Raw genomic sequence first — 16,428 nt, forward strand, 5'->3', positions numbered from 1 at the left:
AAATTACATATTTGTACTGCATGCAATAAACGGCATGATTCTTGCCCAAAACTGCATGAGATTGGCATAAATGTGGCATTTATGTACAGGGGAGGCTTGTAGTTATACATGTAACCCATTTCAATTCACTTATATCAAGGTGACAGCTCAGGGGACCATTTGGAAAATAGTGATGGCCGTTTTTCCCTCGACAAAATGTTGTCTAACTTTGAATCATTAGGTATTTAGCCCCCTTACCTACAAGGTAGCATGACTAGGTTGGTCCCATTGGAAACCTGAGGTTGTCTAGAATCAAATGATATCTCTATCTTTGGGCTACGTCTAAATTTGAGCGTGCCACAGTCTCCCAAAGACAGTCTCGCTGGCATTTCAGCCAGCAATCCTGCAGGTCTCATAGGGGTAATAAAACATTGAAAAAAACACACTTTGGACCACTTTTTTTCTTGGGATCATCTAAATCCCTATACTAGAGGTCTTATGGATGCCAAAACTAATCTAAACTAGAAAAATAAATAAGAGGGTACGCGTGGACCCCTCCTAGGGCCTCTACTAATCTACAAGCTCACAACAAGTCACGATGCGTTGTGAGGTTGTAGATCTGCTATTTTTTTTTTAAAGAAAAAAAGAATCCTGTCAAAAATCTTGTATGGGGGTCCCTGGCACAACATATTTTCAGATGGGGATCAGCAGACAAATACTTATTAATTTGAGGGTCCTTGACATGACATTTTTGAGAACCACTGGTTTTTAACATCAGTAAACAACCCAAATAAGCCCAAAAAAAACCAACCATCAAGTGACTTTACAGAAAAACAAGCCCAAAATCGCTTATAATAAGCAGACATGGCAACCCTGCATTCAACATAAACAATGCAAAGAACTTCCGGGTTGGTTGCCTCTAGGAGTGCTGATCCTGGGGGTGATTCGATGCTTACTGCCACCTGCTGGTTGTGGTTGGTACAGATCCATTTGATGGTTATCCAGTCAACACAAGACTCACAAAACATGATACTGACATCATGATAAATAAAGCCTCAAGCTCAACACTGCCCTGTTTGCTCTACGCAAGGTCTGCTGTAGCGTACCCTGAACCTGGGTTAGATGTTAGATACAGCTGATGTCACCTCGTCTGCACTTGACCATATATGGAGCTCACTCGCTGGTACCTATATCCTGGTCTATGATGCCAGTCTCGCAACCATGATATCAGACAGACAGACAGACATGATACAAGCTCAAAACGCATTGCGTTTCGCATTATATATATATACAATCAATTAATAATCGCATTTATTTGCAGATAGACAACGTGAAAATCATTGACATTTTACAGGAGAGAGAAAGATACTTTACAGGAGTCCCACTTTACAGGAGGCCAACTGTCTATAAGAGGGTCTGTCTGTGTGTCTGGAGCTAATCTCACACCCCTGGACCGATCAGCAAGCTGGGTTTTTGGACAAAATCTGTGTAACATAGGACCTGATTTAGACATGCATGTATGCACTTAATTTAGGAGAAGATAACAAGAAAATGAGTGCTGAGCACCAAATTTTCAAATAAAATGTATTCAGAGTGTGCAGCACAATTATGCATATACAGCAGTATTACAATTTCAAAGACACCTCTTTTATTCCTTTCATATACAGCAGTATTACAATTTCAAATACACCTCTTTTTTTCCTTTCATATACAGCAGTATTACGATTTCAAATACACCTCTTTTTTTCCTTTCATATTACACAAACACACAGAACAATACATACCCTCCCATCGTCCTCCCTTTGGTCCTAGGGGAAGAAAAATAATACATTTCCTATAGAGGAAGTAAAAAGCTAAGTAAATAAATAAAGGAAATTAATTAATTAATAATCAAGAAAGAATTGGAAAAAAGGTTAAATTGTACTAATGCCATTAGTACATATACCTTCCATCGCAATATGCAATGGAAGGATATACACCAATATTCAAACGAACAAAAAAGGGGATACAAGAATATTTGAAGCAAAAGCATACAGATCTCAATTAAAGAAAATAAAAAAATATATACATACATTCTAGTTATGGCTTATCAGTCTGAAGTATTAAAGCACTGACAATTTACATCCCAACTGAGCCTATGTCTTAGCGTACATTACATTTTCTCAAGTTTGAGAAAAAACATCACCAGAAGAAGGAATCAGATCTACAACCTCACAACACATCCCAGGGCTTGTAGTTATGAATAAAATACAATTAATTATTTTGGTAAAATAGTTTTTTTTTATTGTAAATAGTTATATAGCCCTGGGGGACCTTGGTCAACTTAAATGTGTACCTGTAGGGTTTAATTGGCTAATCTGGAGAGACAAAGGTCTTACCAAATTTTCAGATCTCTTTGAAAATAATATTTTAAGTAGTTTTTTTTTTATGGAATGCACTAAGTATAATTTGCCCCAAAGTAACCCTTTTTGTTACTTTCTGATTAGTCTCGCGTAGCCAGACAACTATTCCACAATCTCTGAATGCTATATAGAGTCTGGAACTACAACTGCCAAAATCCGAGAGAGGAAACTGGCACTTCCGTTCACGAAAATATATTTTAAAATATCTTTACACTTTACTTTTTAATTTCCATTTCTGGTAAGCAGCAAGCTATGTATACTTAGATGATTTGTATTTATATTAGGATAAATTTGCGCGACTGTAAAGACAAAACGGAAATGGAGAGGAGGCTCCACATCCGGTTTATATTCTAATCATGATCAGAGCTTCCGAGTCCCAGACTGTATGCCGGAAACATTTGAAAATTGTGGGAGGCAACAGTCTGGTAACGCGAGACTACTTTCTGATCAGACATTTCTGTGAAAACTCAATATCCCTCTTACTCTGAGAGACCAACCTTAGGATGACCTAACACTTACACCAGGTCAAAAAGGTCATAATTCAAATATTTATCCCTCTCACCTGTTTCGATATGGTCCCTTTAGTCAAGATTAGGAACAAGTGGGAAACTGAACTGGATGAAACATTCTCTGAGTGGTGCAATTCGGCAATTGATCGTGTTAATACCAATTTACTGGGCCTCATTCACTAAGCTGGTCGTACATTTCCGACAATATTTTAGTGTAAAGTGTTGTGTATCTTTTGTAAGTACAATCTCATGTGCGATTCAATATGCATCCACATATAACAGACATCTTTGATCTTTTTTGGGTGATTTGTGTAAACAATGCATGTTGAGGGGCCTCTATAGAGTGCACCTCCGAAAGAGCTTTGACTTCTGCCCATAGGGGATGCAACAAACACAAAAAGTTGCACCGTCTGTCGTCCAGAGGAGGTCAGATGGTAGTGAAGGTGTAATGTGTGACTTGGCGATATTCTTCACCTGGACGCAGAAGAGAGTCCGGGAATGAACCCTAAACAAATCACACAGAGAGAAGAGACAAATTATGAAAGGTCATGGTCTTGTTCTTGGTTGCCTGTCATACACTGATGTACATTCTGATGTCACTGGCTATGAAAACCACTTGGCTGGAGGACAACTACAGGCATAACTTTAACAGTACGTGGCTGAGGGCCACAAATGTGAAGTAACCTGACCAACAACATATTTGAGGGCCACAAATGTGAAGTAACCTGACCAACAACATATTTGAATGGTCAGGTCAATGGTGATTCTCTGCAGCTACATACGTCTCCACTGGCTGTGCGAGACTAGCTCTGAGGACGAATGTAAAGCTAGAGCAAAGCATTCTGGGTATTATAGTATGCATTGTTTGGTCCAGGGAATGTTATCGATAACAGAAGATGGTTCTTTTTTTGAATGCTCTTCATCTCATTTAATGCCTCTTGTTCTTTTTTTCCTTTTTTAAACAGTGGGAGGGACGACGCAAGTAAAAGACGCAGGTGTAGGAAACAAGGATTTTAATCAAGGACCTGAGACGCACCCATGGAAAACATGTAAACTCCACACACAGAACATGTCATACCTCAATGTGTTTCTGCTGTGTTGTGGTTTGTTGGTACTGTACCTGGTTCACAGCATCAGGCCAGTTCTGAGTCTCCAGACAGAAGGAGCTATGCTTCATGTAACTGGTTCCACCCTTTCCAGTCAGAGAGCCATCCAGGAAATTTGCAGTGTAGAACTGGATTCCTGGTTGGCTTGTTGAAACCTCCAGGACCCGCCCACTGGCTGGGTGACAGACCCTGTTAAGAGATAGGGGAGAAGAAAGGTAGAAGGGAGATTTCTTATTATACTGCAGCCTACTACAGCAAATATAATAATTTCCATAATCCATTTCCTATTTGATGTACTCTGCTGTGCTATGTTTCAGTGTGTATATTCAAAGTTCTGCCCATATTCACTGATGGAAAAATGCATCCCTGATGCATCTCACCTGGCTGCAGGTCTCTCTTTCCAGGGGTCCCCAGGTGAAGCCAAACAGAAGTTGTGGTCAAATCCTGGTCCTGAAACTTCCTTCAGACGAGAGCAAATCAATCCAGGCTTTCTGAGGTCAAATGGCGTGCCTTCCACTGCTCTGACCTCTCCTGTAAAGAGGGAGGGGCTTCCTGAATGAAAGGCTTTGTAACAGCAATAATTCAAGCATTGAATGAAATGATTACACATGAAATCAAGTTGATCTGTTTTACCACTGTAAAAAGTGTTTAATTTTTTCATATACTTTTCATTATTTGTGTGTCTGTGTGCCTTGGTCAAGTGAACACATTTATACCAGTAGGAATTGATGTCTCGTTCACCGGCAGGTAAGACTGGGCGTTGATGGACACTTCATGGTCATAGATATTAGATGCACCCTACACACACACACACACACACACACACACACACACAGGTTACTATAGTCTATAGTAAAACTAACAAAATACTGTATAGGAAATGACTGTTTTTAGCTTAGTTTTTGTCTTTGTAAATCTTCTCAAGGAATACCTTGAATTATAGGAGCTGAAACTAAAAGTTTGCTTTGAACAAGTATCTTTCTCTTCTTTGACGGTGGCTGAGGCATTGTTGCGTGCAGATAGGACTCTGGCAGCATCGGCCACTGAAGCCAAAATGCTGTGTTGCTTGCCGTGTAGCCTATGCGAGGAATGAGGATGCATTTGCACACTCACTTGTAAACATGTTATGCAAAGTAGCCATTTGGTTACTTGGATCATGAATTGAGGGGGACTTGTTCTAGCGTGCACGCGTGCACATCCGTACCGTACCTGTGCGTGAAAAAAATACTGACACACGTGAAGCGACCAGTGCACCCCTGCTTATAAGGGAGCCGAGGCCGGTATCAATGGGGGTAATCTAACTGTTGACTGGCTGGAATTATTGTAGCAAATGTGCAAGGCTCGCACATGCCTTGATCCTCAAATTATTGCCTGGGAAGCCCTTAGAAACAATATGATTTGTCTCAAGGGGTTTATCCTTTCAAATGTCAATGCCTGGGTGACAAGCTATACACAGTATTATGATGCTCCATTCTGTTCACATACTGTGATTAGGTCATCAGAAAAACTACATTAATACCCTTGGTGGACAACGATGGTGCAGGTACACAACAACAACACAAGAACACACATGCCAGGTATAGGAACCGGACAGACACAAGTACAACTTGTGGGCAAATGGGCAACATGGTTAATGCACAGTTGATAGTTCAGTAAATGGGGCGCACCAGTAGCTGACCAGTGTGTTGACCCCATTATCACAACGTCCCTGGGTTCCGGCTGGAGAGCTGTTAGTTACATGACCGAGTATAACTATGTAGCAAAGACAGTTCAGTAGACAAGTAGTCTTACCTGTCCCGCCAGGTTGAAGTAGGAATGGTTGGTGAGGTTGATGTGGGTGGTTCTGGTGGAGCGGGCCTGGTACAGGGCTGTGAGGGTTTCCCCATGCAAGAAACAACCGTGAGCTGATGAACTATGTCAAAATGACAGAAAAAAGGATTGACTTCATGTTGATGGAGACTACTGTGCACCTGGGAACCTTTGATGTATGTATTAGTGCTGAAGATTCCCCAGATCTGTACATCAATATAATTCTATCTCTGAGGTATCATCATTCTAGCCAGGCATTGGCCAGACTGATAACGTGGATTCACTCTCACGTTCACTCCCTGGTATCACGTGAGAGTGAATCCACGTTATAAGTCTGGCCAATGCCAGGCTACCATCATTCATCATTATGAGTGCAAAACATTTCTCATGTTAGTTTTACACAGCTAGACCACAATCCTCATGCTTTATCCACTCACTGGCTGATGCGAGTTGAAATCAACACCTAACATGCTGTTGTTGATTAAACAACACTAATTTCTATTAGATATATCATATTACTGTATCTTTCGTGACTGTCAGTTACTGCATTTTAAGTGAAATTTATTGTTGTAATGTACCTGTAAACTGTAGGTCACAGAGACTTGGAGCTCTCCAGGATAGCCCTGATCTCCATCTGGACTCGTGTGACTCAAACGTACGCCTCCTTCCACGATCTCAGACAGCCAGATAGCCTGACCAGAGAGACAGACAATACAGTTAACAGGTGTAGCAGGGCATAGCGATACAAACATGAAATTAATTCGAATAGAAACTTGCCTCTTGTATGCAGAGTGTGTGCATACTGCAGTGCATACAGTACCTTATTGAAGCCTCTGAGACCACCGTGCAGTGCATTTGGTCCATTATTAATATCCAGCTGGTACTGTGTTCCTTCCACTGTGAACTTGCCCCCAGCAATCCTGTTGGCCACCCGACCCACCAGCGCACCAAAATAACGCGGGTTCGACAAATAATCTGCAATCACAGGCCACATTATTTTATTTTGTTTTTATTTTGATAAGAGAGATATATAGAGAGAGGAAGCTACAGGCTGATACAGCTTGAATTGAACCAGGGGCATTGCAATTATGTGGTCGTTGATGCACAATCCGGTCTGACAACGGTGCGCCCCAAAAGGGCAATTTTTACTCAAGTTATTACTCTGTTTTATACTCTGAGACGTATGACACTTTTAGTCTATAGGCTAAAATCATCCCACGGAATGAAAACAAATAGAGCAGGTTCCTTTCTCTGTTTTACCTTCTCAGTACTGACATAAAAAAAAGCAGTAACAGCGATGAAAATATGAACAGCATTTTTCACCTTTCTGACACATTGTGCATGTCCATGCTTGCGGATGTACACATTCATTAATAGTATCTGCCATAAAGATAACAGAAACTTATTCACCAAAATTAACCTAGCTGATCAGTCATAGTTTACAACCAATGTTGGCCCATAAGTGTGTTGATATATCACTCTACACCAATGTCTGTGTATACTGATGCTGGTTCTCCCACCCCCACCTACCAATAACGTTAGTATGTTATACTTTTTCTCCACAACACTTCATTACTAGTACCCATATATATTTGTGACCATACAAATGGGACCATATAACGGGGCATTAGTGAGGACTGAGGACCAATTATATGAAAATAGGTTGAAAATGAGTGAAGTGGTCCTTTAACTTACATTTTATAATGGAAACCAATGGGGTTTTGATTTGGCTGAAACCTTGCCCAAATTTGGAGTCATGCATATTCCGTTTTTATTTATGTTGGACAACGTTAGCAGTGGTGGAGTAGGCCACTACCATACCAACAATTCACTGTACATACTTGTATGAGCATGTGAAGAAGACTACCGTTTCAATCTTGAATCAACTCTACATTGTAATGTCTCATTTTCTGAAAGTGACACTTTTGTTTTAAAACGAGGATTGTTTTAATTGAATTTATTTTTATTTGACTTGACATGACAGAAGAAGAAAGGGATAAATCTTGTAATGTTACTGCACGATCATATTAAAGACTAAACTAGCTACCCTAAAAACAGGTGAGTTTCCCTGTGAGATAATGGAGTGTGGAATGTATTATTTTCATATTTAGTAAGCAATTTCAGTTCTGACATTTTTTTAATGTAATTTTTTTGCACCCCTGTAATAGCCCGGTAAACCATCCCAGTCACATGATCTGGCCCCAAGTGCTGGGTGGGCGTTTTGCAGAAAACAAAAAGTGGAAGAGCCAATCAGCGTCTGCACTCTAGGCCCTGTGATTGACAGACGCTGATTTGCTCTTCCACTTTTAGGTTTCTGCAAAACACCCACCCAGCGCTTGGGGCACGGTCTGCAGAAGACATGATAATGTGAATTTGCGTGACCGGGATGGTTTACACCCAGGCTACTCCTGTAAAGTGTACAGCTGAGAAATGACCATCTAGTTGGGTTACATTTTTGGTCATGTTGAGATTTTCTGATTTGTGTGATTCCTCCGATGTAGGACTTATTTTCATCATACTGGATTAGCATGAATGATCATGTTTGATCTTTACATAATGTGTGTTGGATGGCTTCTGTGGAAAAAAGTTCCTGATACCGTTTAATTTACAGTTTTCTCTTCTGTATGATTCACCATGTGTTTCTTCAGAACTTGCTTTTTACTAAAACGTTTTCCACATACAGGACAACTATATGGCTTCTCCCCTGTATGTACTCTCATGTGCAAAGTTAGACTTCCACTTTGATTAAAGCTTTTGCCACAAACTATACAACTAAAGGGTTTTTCCCCTGTATGTAGTCTCACGTGAATCTTAAGACTTCCACTTTGACAAAAGGTTTTGCCACAAACAGTACAACTATATGGTTTCTCCCCTGTATGAGTCCTCAGGTGTTCCTTTAGATTTGCATTTCGTTTAAATGTTCTGGCACAAACTGTACAGCTAAATGGCTTCTCTCCTGACCTCGTGGTTTGTTTTGATGAAGTCAGGTCCTGGGACAGCTTGTTGCTCAAAGACAATCTTTGTCCTTCCACATGGTGTGTCTTGTGTGATTTCAGAGTGCTTAAAGCTGACAGAGCTTCCCTGGTCACCTCCCACTCAAGACTGTCTTCAGTGTCAGATTCAGACCAGTGTGAAGGAGAGATGAGCTGGACATCACTAGTTGGTTGTAATGCTCCATAGACCTCTTGTGTTTTCAATGGTTCAGCTGAGGTGCTGGCTAGAGGCTCTCTCTGTCTGTTTTCATCATCATCATCTTCACTCTTAACTGCTAGTAATGTCAACACTGACCCACCAGCCTCCTCTAGTCTTAGAAGTAGCTCCTGTTGTTCCTCTTTTATCTGAGGAGGCTTTGGTTCCTCCTGGACCAGAATGGGGCTCCTCTCCTGCTGTTCTGCAGAAACTTCCACAGCAAGGAATTCTAGCAGAATAGAAAATGAGATAAACGGATAATCTATTAGATGCTTAATATCTACATAAATGTATTTATAGTCTCATTGTTTTATAGTAGTGGTGGTCATTGAAGGTAATCTTGATTCTAAATCGGTACTTGTTTTGGTCAAAATATTGATTCTAGTTAGGACTGGGCCATATGGCAAACATTATCACGATAATTCATTCCATATTGATTGATAGATATTTATCATGATATATAATTTAATAATGCAGCTAGCTATCCCGATAATGAAAAAAGCTTTAAGAAACCAGAAGATCTATTAGTTCAACCACTGCTTCTCAAAATGAGGGGTCCTTGAGGGGGGTTCCAGGGGTCCCCCACCTAATTGTTAATTTAAAAAGGAACCAAAAGGACCCTTACTGATCTGTAACACAAATGGACCATTGGTTCCATTTGTACACAGAGTTAAATTAACACTAAGGGCCCTATTTTGCATGTCTTAAGTACGAGGTCTTATGCCTTAACTTAAAGGACGACTTCACCACTTTTCAACATATCTTCATATAATAGGTCCTCACTAATGCTCATGATAAAATGGTAAAAAAAAAATCTAATCAGTCTGTGTCTCAAAGGAGGGCTGTAGACAGTTCAGAAACCCGTCTACCAGTGACATCATCGATGGGGAATCCAAGCTAATAGAAACTGCAGGCTTTGTATTCCTGGAAAGTTGCAATGCAATAATAGATCATGTTCTCGCCTTAATAAAAATCGGAATAAAAAAATTGTAATCTTTTTGGAGAAAAAAAATCCTGCCTAACGATGATGTCACTGGTAGACGGGTTTCTGGACTGTCCACAGCCCTCCTATGAGACACAGACCAAGTAGATTTTTGTCTCCGCCGGAGGCGGAGAGTATGTTTTCGCTTCGTCCCGCCGTGTGTTCACCTCCCTCCTAGCCAAGCTAACATTGGTCAAGCTCCACGTGACACGTGTCAATATGTTGACACCAATGCCTTTGATTGGCTAGAGGGACGCATGACGAAATAAAATCCTATAAATAGGTGTGTCACTTCAAAAAGCCATTTATGTTTTTGAAGTGAGGTAAGACAGGATCAATCAGTCTTGATTGGAACTGTACCTTCCAGTACAAATCACCCGTCCGTGCGTGTGTGTGTGTGTGTGTGTGTGTCCCTCTGAGAACACCTAACATTGGTCAAGCAAAGGCGCAGAAGGCCAAAGCTAAGAAAGCATACTCATCTACAACAGTAACACAGAAGAGGACTATAGAGTTGAATTGATCCCACAACAAGGCCGAAGTCTTAATACTGTAACAATTGGCCACCTTGATCAAATACATTATGTACTGTAGCACTAGAGAAAACTGACATAGATCAAACACACCAATCAACTGCTGAAACTGTTCAAGACAATGAAGATGAAGAAGACAGACAAGCATTTGAACAAACCAGTCAATTACGAGGACTCCCATATGACACATTGCTTCAAGAAGAACATTTTTTAGATGCAGACACACTACATATTCAGTCGCCCCTGCAGAACACCAAAAACCACGCGCATTCTACCAAGACGACCCGTGCTATTAAAATAGCACGGGTCTGCTGGCGGAGACTTGTGCTCCGAGGAGCACATTTTCTAGTTTTTTATCATTTTATCATGAGCATTAGTGAGGACCTATTATATGAAGATATGTTGAAAAGTGGTGAAGTCGTCCTTTAACACATTCCCTGCCAGAGGGTTTTTTTTATTTTACTTCCCCCAGTGCCAGTGTTTAAATTTTTTTTACACAGGAGCCGAGATACAGGATTTTAAAGTAATAAGTTAACCAAGGAGTGAATGGAGCTAGAAATCTTTGGATCGTGATATCTCTGGTTCTGTGTGGATAAATTGAAAAAAAAAAAGCCAAAAAAAAAAAAAAAAACTTTTTCACAAGAAAAGGTCACAAGACCTGGTACTTTTTAAATGTATTTACTTATTTATTTTTATTGTATTTGCATTTTTTCATTTACCCAAAAAAATATTAAAAAAATAAATCGAAAAAACACGGCGCCCTCGCGTATTAGGGGGGCAGGGTGAGTCACCAGAAGCAAGGACGGGTGTTTTTGATTAATCTAACATGATAAAAATGGAGTTTGAAGTTATAATGGGTTTGTATAGGAAGGGGGCGTGTCTGATAAAATGAATATCAAATATCTAAATACTGAATCAAGCAACTTAAAAACGGTCTGGGGGCTCACAAAAGCCTGAGTAGACGATAAAATGACCCACAGTTTTTTTTAAAGTGAAATATCCCTTTAACCAAGACAATTACAAGACATTGACGAAGTCAATATTGTCATAGGTACACTTCTTCTTTGTTGAGTTTTATGGCAGTTGGTGATAGACTTATAAATATGTATTTTATCAATCTGATAAAATTATATAAAATATATAATTTGTATGTGCTTGTTCATATTTTGTAGCTTAAGTGTCATGGTTGAAAATGCTTGTACACTCTCAGGCAGGGCCTGCAACATTGTTTTGGTTTGATGGCCTCCTTCTGGTATGACAAACAATAATAGATAGTAGATTAACGTTGGATTGTTTACAGTATAAGTGTCACAATGACCCAGGTTGCCAAGGAAACTAACCAAGAGTAGATGGGACCACAGACCTATGATGACGGAAGGCGTAAACCCACGCTATATGTATAAAACTCTGTATCTCTGTTTAAACTTCATAAGAATATATCTGGAACCTCGCTCTAAGCATTTCCGACGCTTGTAAGATCTCTTCTCTGGAATAAACCCAAATATTGTTTTTAATAAGCAGTTTCATCTGTTTATTTATTTAATTAATTCATATCTGACAGATAAGATATGGACCTGTATTTACTAGAGAAAAATTAAGCTATCAGTCGGTAACCTTATTAGTTGCATTACTGGCCCATAGGTACACTTGACTTAGCCCTGAAACATGACCGTCATATCATGACAGTCATGGCGCTACTTGTTCCTGTTTTTTTTTATTTCTACATTTGCTTATCCCACGGCCATGGAAATAACAAGTTGAAACGCCCGGGTCTAAGTACCCTTATCTTCCGTATTGTTCAATAAAAAGCATTTTAATCCAATCGGCGGCCATTTTTTCATAGTTATAATGTATCAGAGTGCAGTACACCTCCCATCCAATAGGGTCGCGAGGTTGAAAGAATATGGAGAAAATTCTTGAGAAAATGGCCACCGATCAGATTAATATGCTTTTTATTGAACAATACGGAAGATACGGGTACTTAGACCCAGGCGTTTTAACTTGTAACATCCATGGCCGTGGGGTCAGCACTTTGTATTTGAAATCTGCACGTTTATGTAGATGTAAGGGTTGTAAATGTAGAAATTTCAAAAACCAGGAACAACTTGCGCCATGACGCTTGTGACAGACGAGCGTCATAACTCATGTGAACCATGGCTGTACACTTGACTATCCTTTTGAATAGAATTGACAAAATGGCAAACTGAAAATGTAGTTTGTTTATTAAAGAGTTGGAGAGACAAGGAAACCCCTCTCTCCCCTGTTATTGAACAAACGCTCTGCAACAGCAATGATTATCTAAAATAATATTTTTTTTGTTTTAACCATAAAATATCACTTACACTACCTTAAAGTTGTACAATGCAGATTCACAAATAACGATTTTTAGCAACCTCTGCTGGTCACTACCGTCACTGCATACAATTTCCGTAGTCCTCGATTACCCAGAATTCCATTTGTTTTCACCGGAAGCAGGAAGCGTTTCAAAAAGCGTTCTTTTAATTGTTTTATACTATCTGCGGATCGTTTCTCTTAGCCAGTGGAGCATTAGTTACCATAAGCTGTGCTTTCTTTTTCTGTTCTTTTTCGATCTTCCAATCCTACATTCTCTTAAAATCAGCGTGAGGTTCCTTTTTGTTATTAGCGCGGTAGTTCCTGGCCAAACAGGAAACCGTTGCGGTAGTTCCTGACCAAACAGGAAACCAGTGCATTTCCGCCTCCGTTTTCCGGCCAGATGACGTCATTTTCCCGGGAAAGTCCCCCCCGACACCGTTCAATAGAAAATATATAAATAAAAGGCTTCCTGGAGTGGGTGTTGTGAAACTTTTGCCACTCACAAAAGATATACAATTTAACTTTAGTTTTGTTGAAAAGGTTACCTAGTATTACTTTAAGATTAAAATTTTGACCTATTTTTTCATGTTTGCTTTTCTCTTTTAAATACAAGACACACCGTAGCACGCAAGTAAAACTGTACAAACAACACAAAACAAAACAAACCCTAACATTTGCCCACCCTTCCGCGCATCAGCCCTGAGGGTAGCTCCATAAAGAACCTCTCACTCCGCTATACAGCTCCATGTTTCCCATTGTAGCCAAACCGGGAGCAGTACTGGCAGCGGTTTTCCGGGTTGAATGGGAAACATGGCCACAGGCTGACTAAATAAGCGATTTAAACGGTAGTTTCGCTCCGGACCTAAAATATTATGCTCCGAACCAAACCTTAAAGGGATACTTCACTTTCACATAAAATAAACATTAAAAATATATATAAAAAATAAATGAAAGAAGTTATGGCAAAATTAAGGCCCCCTCACACATTAGTAGGACACTCTAATGCGTGAGGGGGCCATGAATTTTCCATTACTTTTTTCATTTATTTTTAATATATTTTTTAAATGTTTCCCCGACCCGAAAGTGAAGTATCCCTTTAAACATCCATGTGGTTTGGAATCTAGCATTAGTTTTGGGATACGATGTATACAAAAGGGATACGATGTATACAAAAGGGTAAACAGCGGAGCCTTGGCGGACGTTCCACCGATTCTGGATGAGAACGACATAGAACCTCATCTCGGAGCTGTATAGCGGAGTGAGAGGTAAAACCTGGCTTAAAATACTGGACTCTGTGATAGAACCAATTTCCCTCTATGGTTGTGAGATCTGGGGACCATTAGCAAACCATGACCTTGAAAAATGGGATAAACACCAAACCGAGACCCTACACACAGAATTCTGCAAATCCATTCTCCGTACCCAGCGAAAAACACCAAATAATGCATGCAGGGCAGAATTAGGACGATACCCACTAATTATCAAAATAAAAAAGAGAGCACTTAAGTTCTACAACCACCTAAAAGAAAGCGACCTAGATGCACTCCATAACAAGGCACTCACACACAGCGAAACCCTAGAGAGATGCCCCCTCAGCCAGCTGGCCCTGGAACTCCGGGCACAAACACAAACAGAGCCACGAGATAGAAAACCCATTGGACTAAACCAAATTATAAAACAGCAAAAGGAAAACTACCTGACACACTGGAAAGAAGCAACACAAAAGCAGAGTAAACTAGAATGCTATCTGGCCCTAAACAGAGAATACGCAGTGGCAGAATACCTGAGCACCGTGACTGACCCAAAACAAAATCTTAACTAGGTACAGACTCAGTGAGCACAGTCTTGCAGAGACACATACTTCCCACAGATTACAACCACACACGGAGATTTTGAAAACATGACCAATGACAAAAAACTCCCATATCTGCTGGGCGAAGTACAACAATGTGCAAACACAGCAGCAAGATTCGTGAGTTGCTGTGATAGGAAAAGGATATCAAACGGAACACAACCAGCCTAAAGACTAATCATTGGGTATATTCCGGCACTATACCTGCACCCAGTGATCTTGGTACATAGAAATTGATCTATTGAAGATTCTGACTTTCAAATGTACATATTTTTTGTTTTGATTGTATTGCTGTATTGTTGTATTATGCTTTCTGCTTTGGCAATGTAAACGTATGTTTTCTCATGCCAATAAAGCCCTTTGAATTGAATTGAATTGAGAGGTTCTTTATGGAGCTACCCTGAGGGGAGAAGAATAGACTTTGTTTCCTTTGGTACAGCTGTTAGCCCCTACGGAACCTCTCCCTCCACTATGTAGCTCCGAGATGAGGTTCCTCGTTGTTTCCTGCCGTTTGCGGTCGACATTGTCGCACATTTTCCACTTTACATGTTTCTTACCCCTTTCTGCACATCGTATCCAAAAAGTAAAGCATTTGCGCCACTCTCTCAGATGTTTTAAGTTCTAGCGGAACATAACAGCTTCCAACGAGCTGAAGAAAGTATTTCATTTGCCTCGGTTTTCATCCGGTTACATGTTTTTAAGACATTGCGCAAGAGTTGCGCCCGTAGAGATAACATTACTGATTACTGGTCAAATGTTGAATTGCATCTTCTAATGCAAAATATTATGGAACCGGATGAAAACCGAGGCAAATTAAATACTTTCTTCAACTCGTTGGAAGCTGTTATGTTCCGCTAGAACTTAAAACATCTGAGAGAGTGGCGCAAATGCTTTACTTTTTGGATACGATGTGCAGAAAGGGGTAAGAAACATGTAAAGTGGAAAATGTGCGACAATGTCGACCGCAAACGGCAGGAAACAACGAGGAACCTCATCTCGGAGCTATACAGCGGAGGGAGAGGTTCCGTCGGAGCTAGTACAGCTTGTTTGTACTTTGTTCACATCTCGACTGAAAAGTTATTGTGTGCATATCATTCGGTCATTAACATACACTACACAGTGGTTTGTTCACGGGACGATAGACTCGGGGGAAACTACTCATTTGTGTTAAAAAAAAAAAATACTAAGTTTATAAAAGATAACACGCAAACCTGAGAGGTGAGATTTGACTCTGGGATTCAGAATATCCAGCTGTCTCCGCTGAATGTCTATCTGTTGCTGATACCCTAAAATAGTTCTGACAAACACAGCTAATATGTCTTCGGCAACCGCAGTAAGTCGTTCATTGACAAACAATCTCAATGTATCCATGTCAGCCATTTCCATTTGTTTTTCTAAAATGTTAAAGTCGTAGCTATACTTGCTTGTTTGTCGAGAACACGAGATATTGTTCAACAACACGCAGAGGTCCGTTGTTCAACAATCAACATAAACAATGCAAAGCACTTCCGCGTTGGTTGCAGTGTTGCCAGGTTTTGCGAGAGAAATAAGCAACCAGGTCTATGAGAACAAGCCCAAAAGAAGCGACTAGCTACGGTTATTTGAAAACAGATGATCTACAAGCTCACAACAAGTCACGATGCGTTGTGAGGTTGTAGATCTGCTATTTTTTTTTTAAAGAAAAAAAAGAATCCTGTCAAAAATCTTGTATGGGGGTCCCTGGCACAACATATTTT

General features: G+C 40.2%; 1 pseudogene across 1 annotated transcript; it reads right to left on the reverse strand.

Annotated features, from left to right (window-relative positions):
- Positions 1-1,565: 1,565 nt before the first annotated feature.
- Positions 1,566-16,099, reverse strand: LOC308101017 (galactose mutarotase-like; annotated as a pseudogene). The gene is made up of 10 exons (XR_013934985.1): positions 15,904-16,099; positions 9,098-9,223; positions 6,626-6,780; positions 6,384-6,497; positions 5,788-5,908; positions 4,713-4,794; positions 4,377-4,527; positions 4,011-4,185; positions 1,670-3,395; positions 1,566-1,622 (listed from the first exon to the last, which is right to left on the reverse strand). The product of XR_013934985.1 is annotated as a galactose mutarotase-like (transcript).
- Between the last annotated feature and the right edge of the window lie 329 nt (positions 16,100-16,428).

Source organism: Gymnoscopelus braueri (genome assembly GCF_963280865.1).
Source record: "Gymnoscopelus braueri genome assembly, chromosome: 14".
NCBI lineage: Eukaryota > Metazoa > Chordata > Actinopteri > Myctophiformes > Myctophidae > Gymnoscopelus > Gymnoscopelus braueri.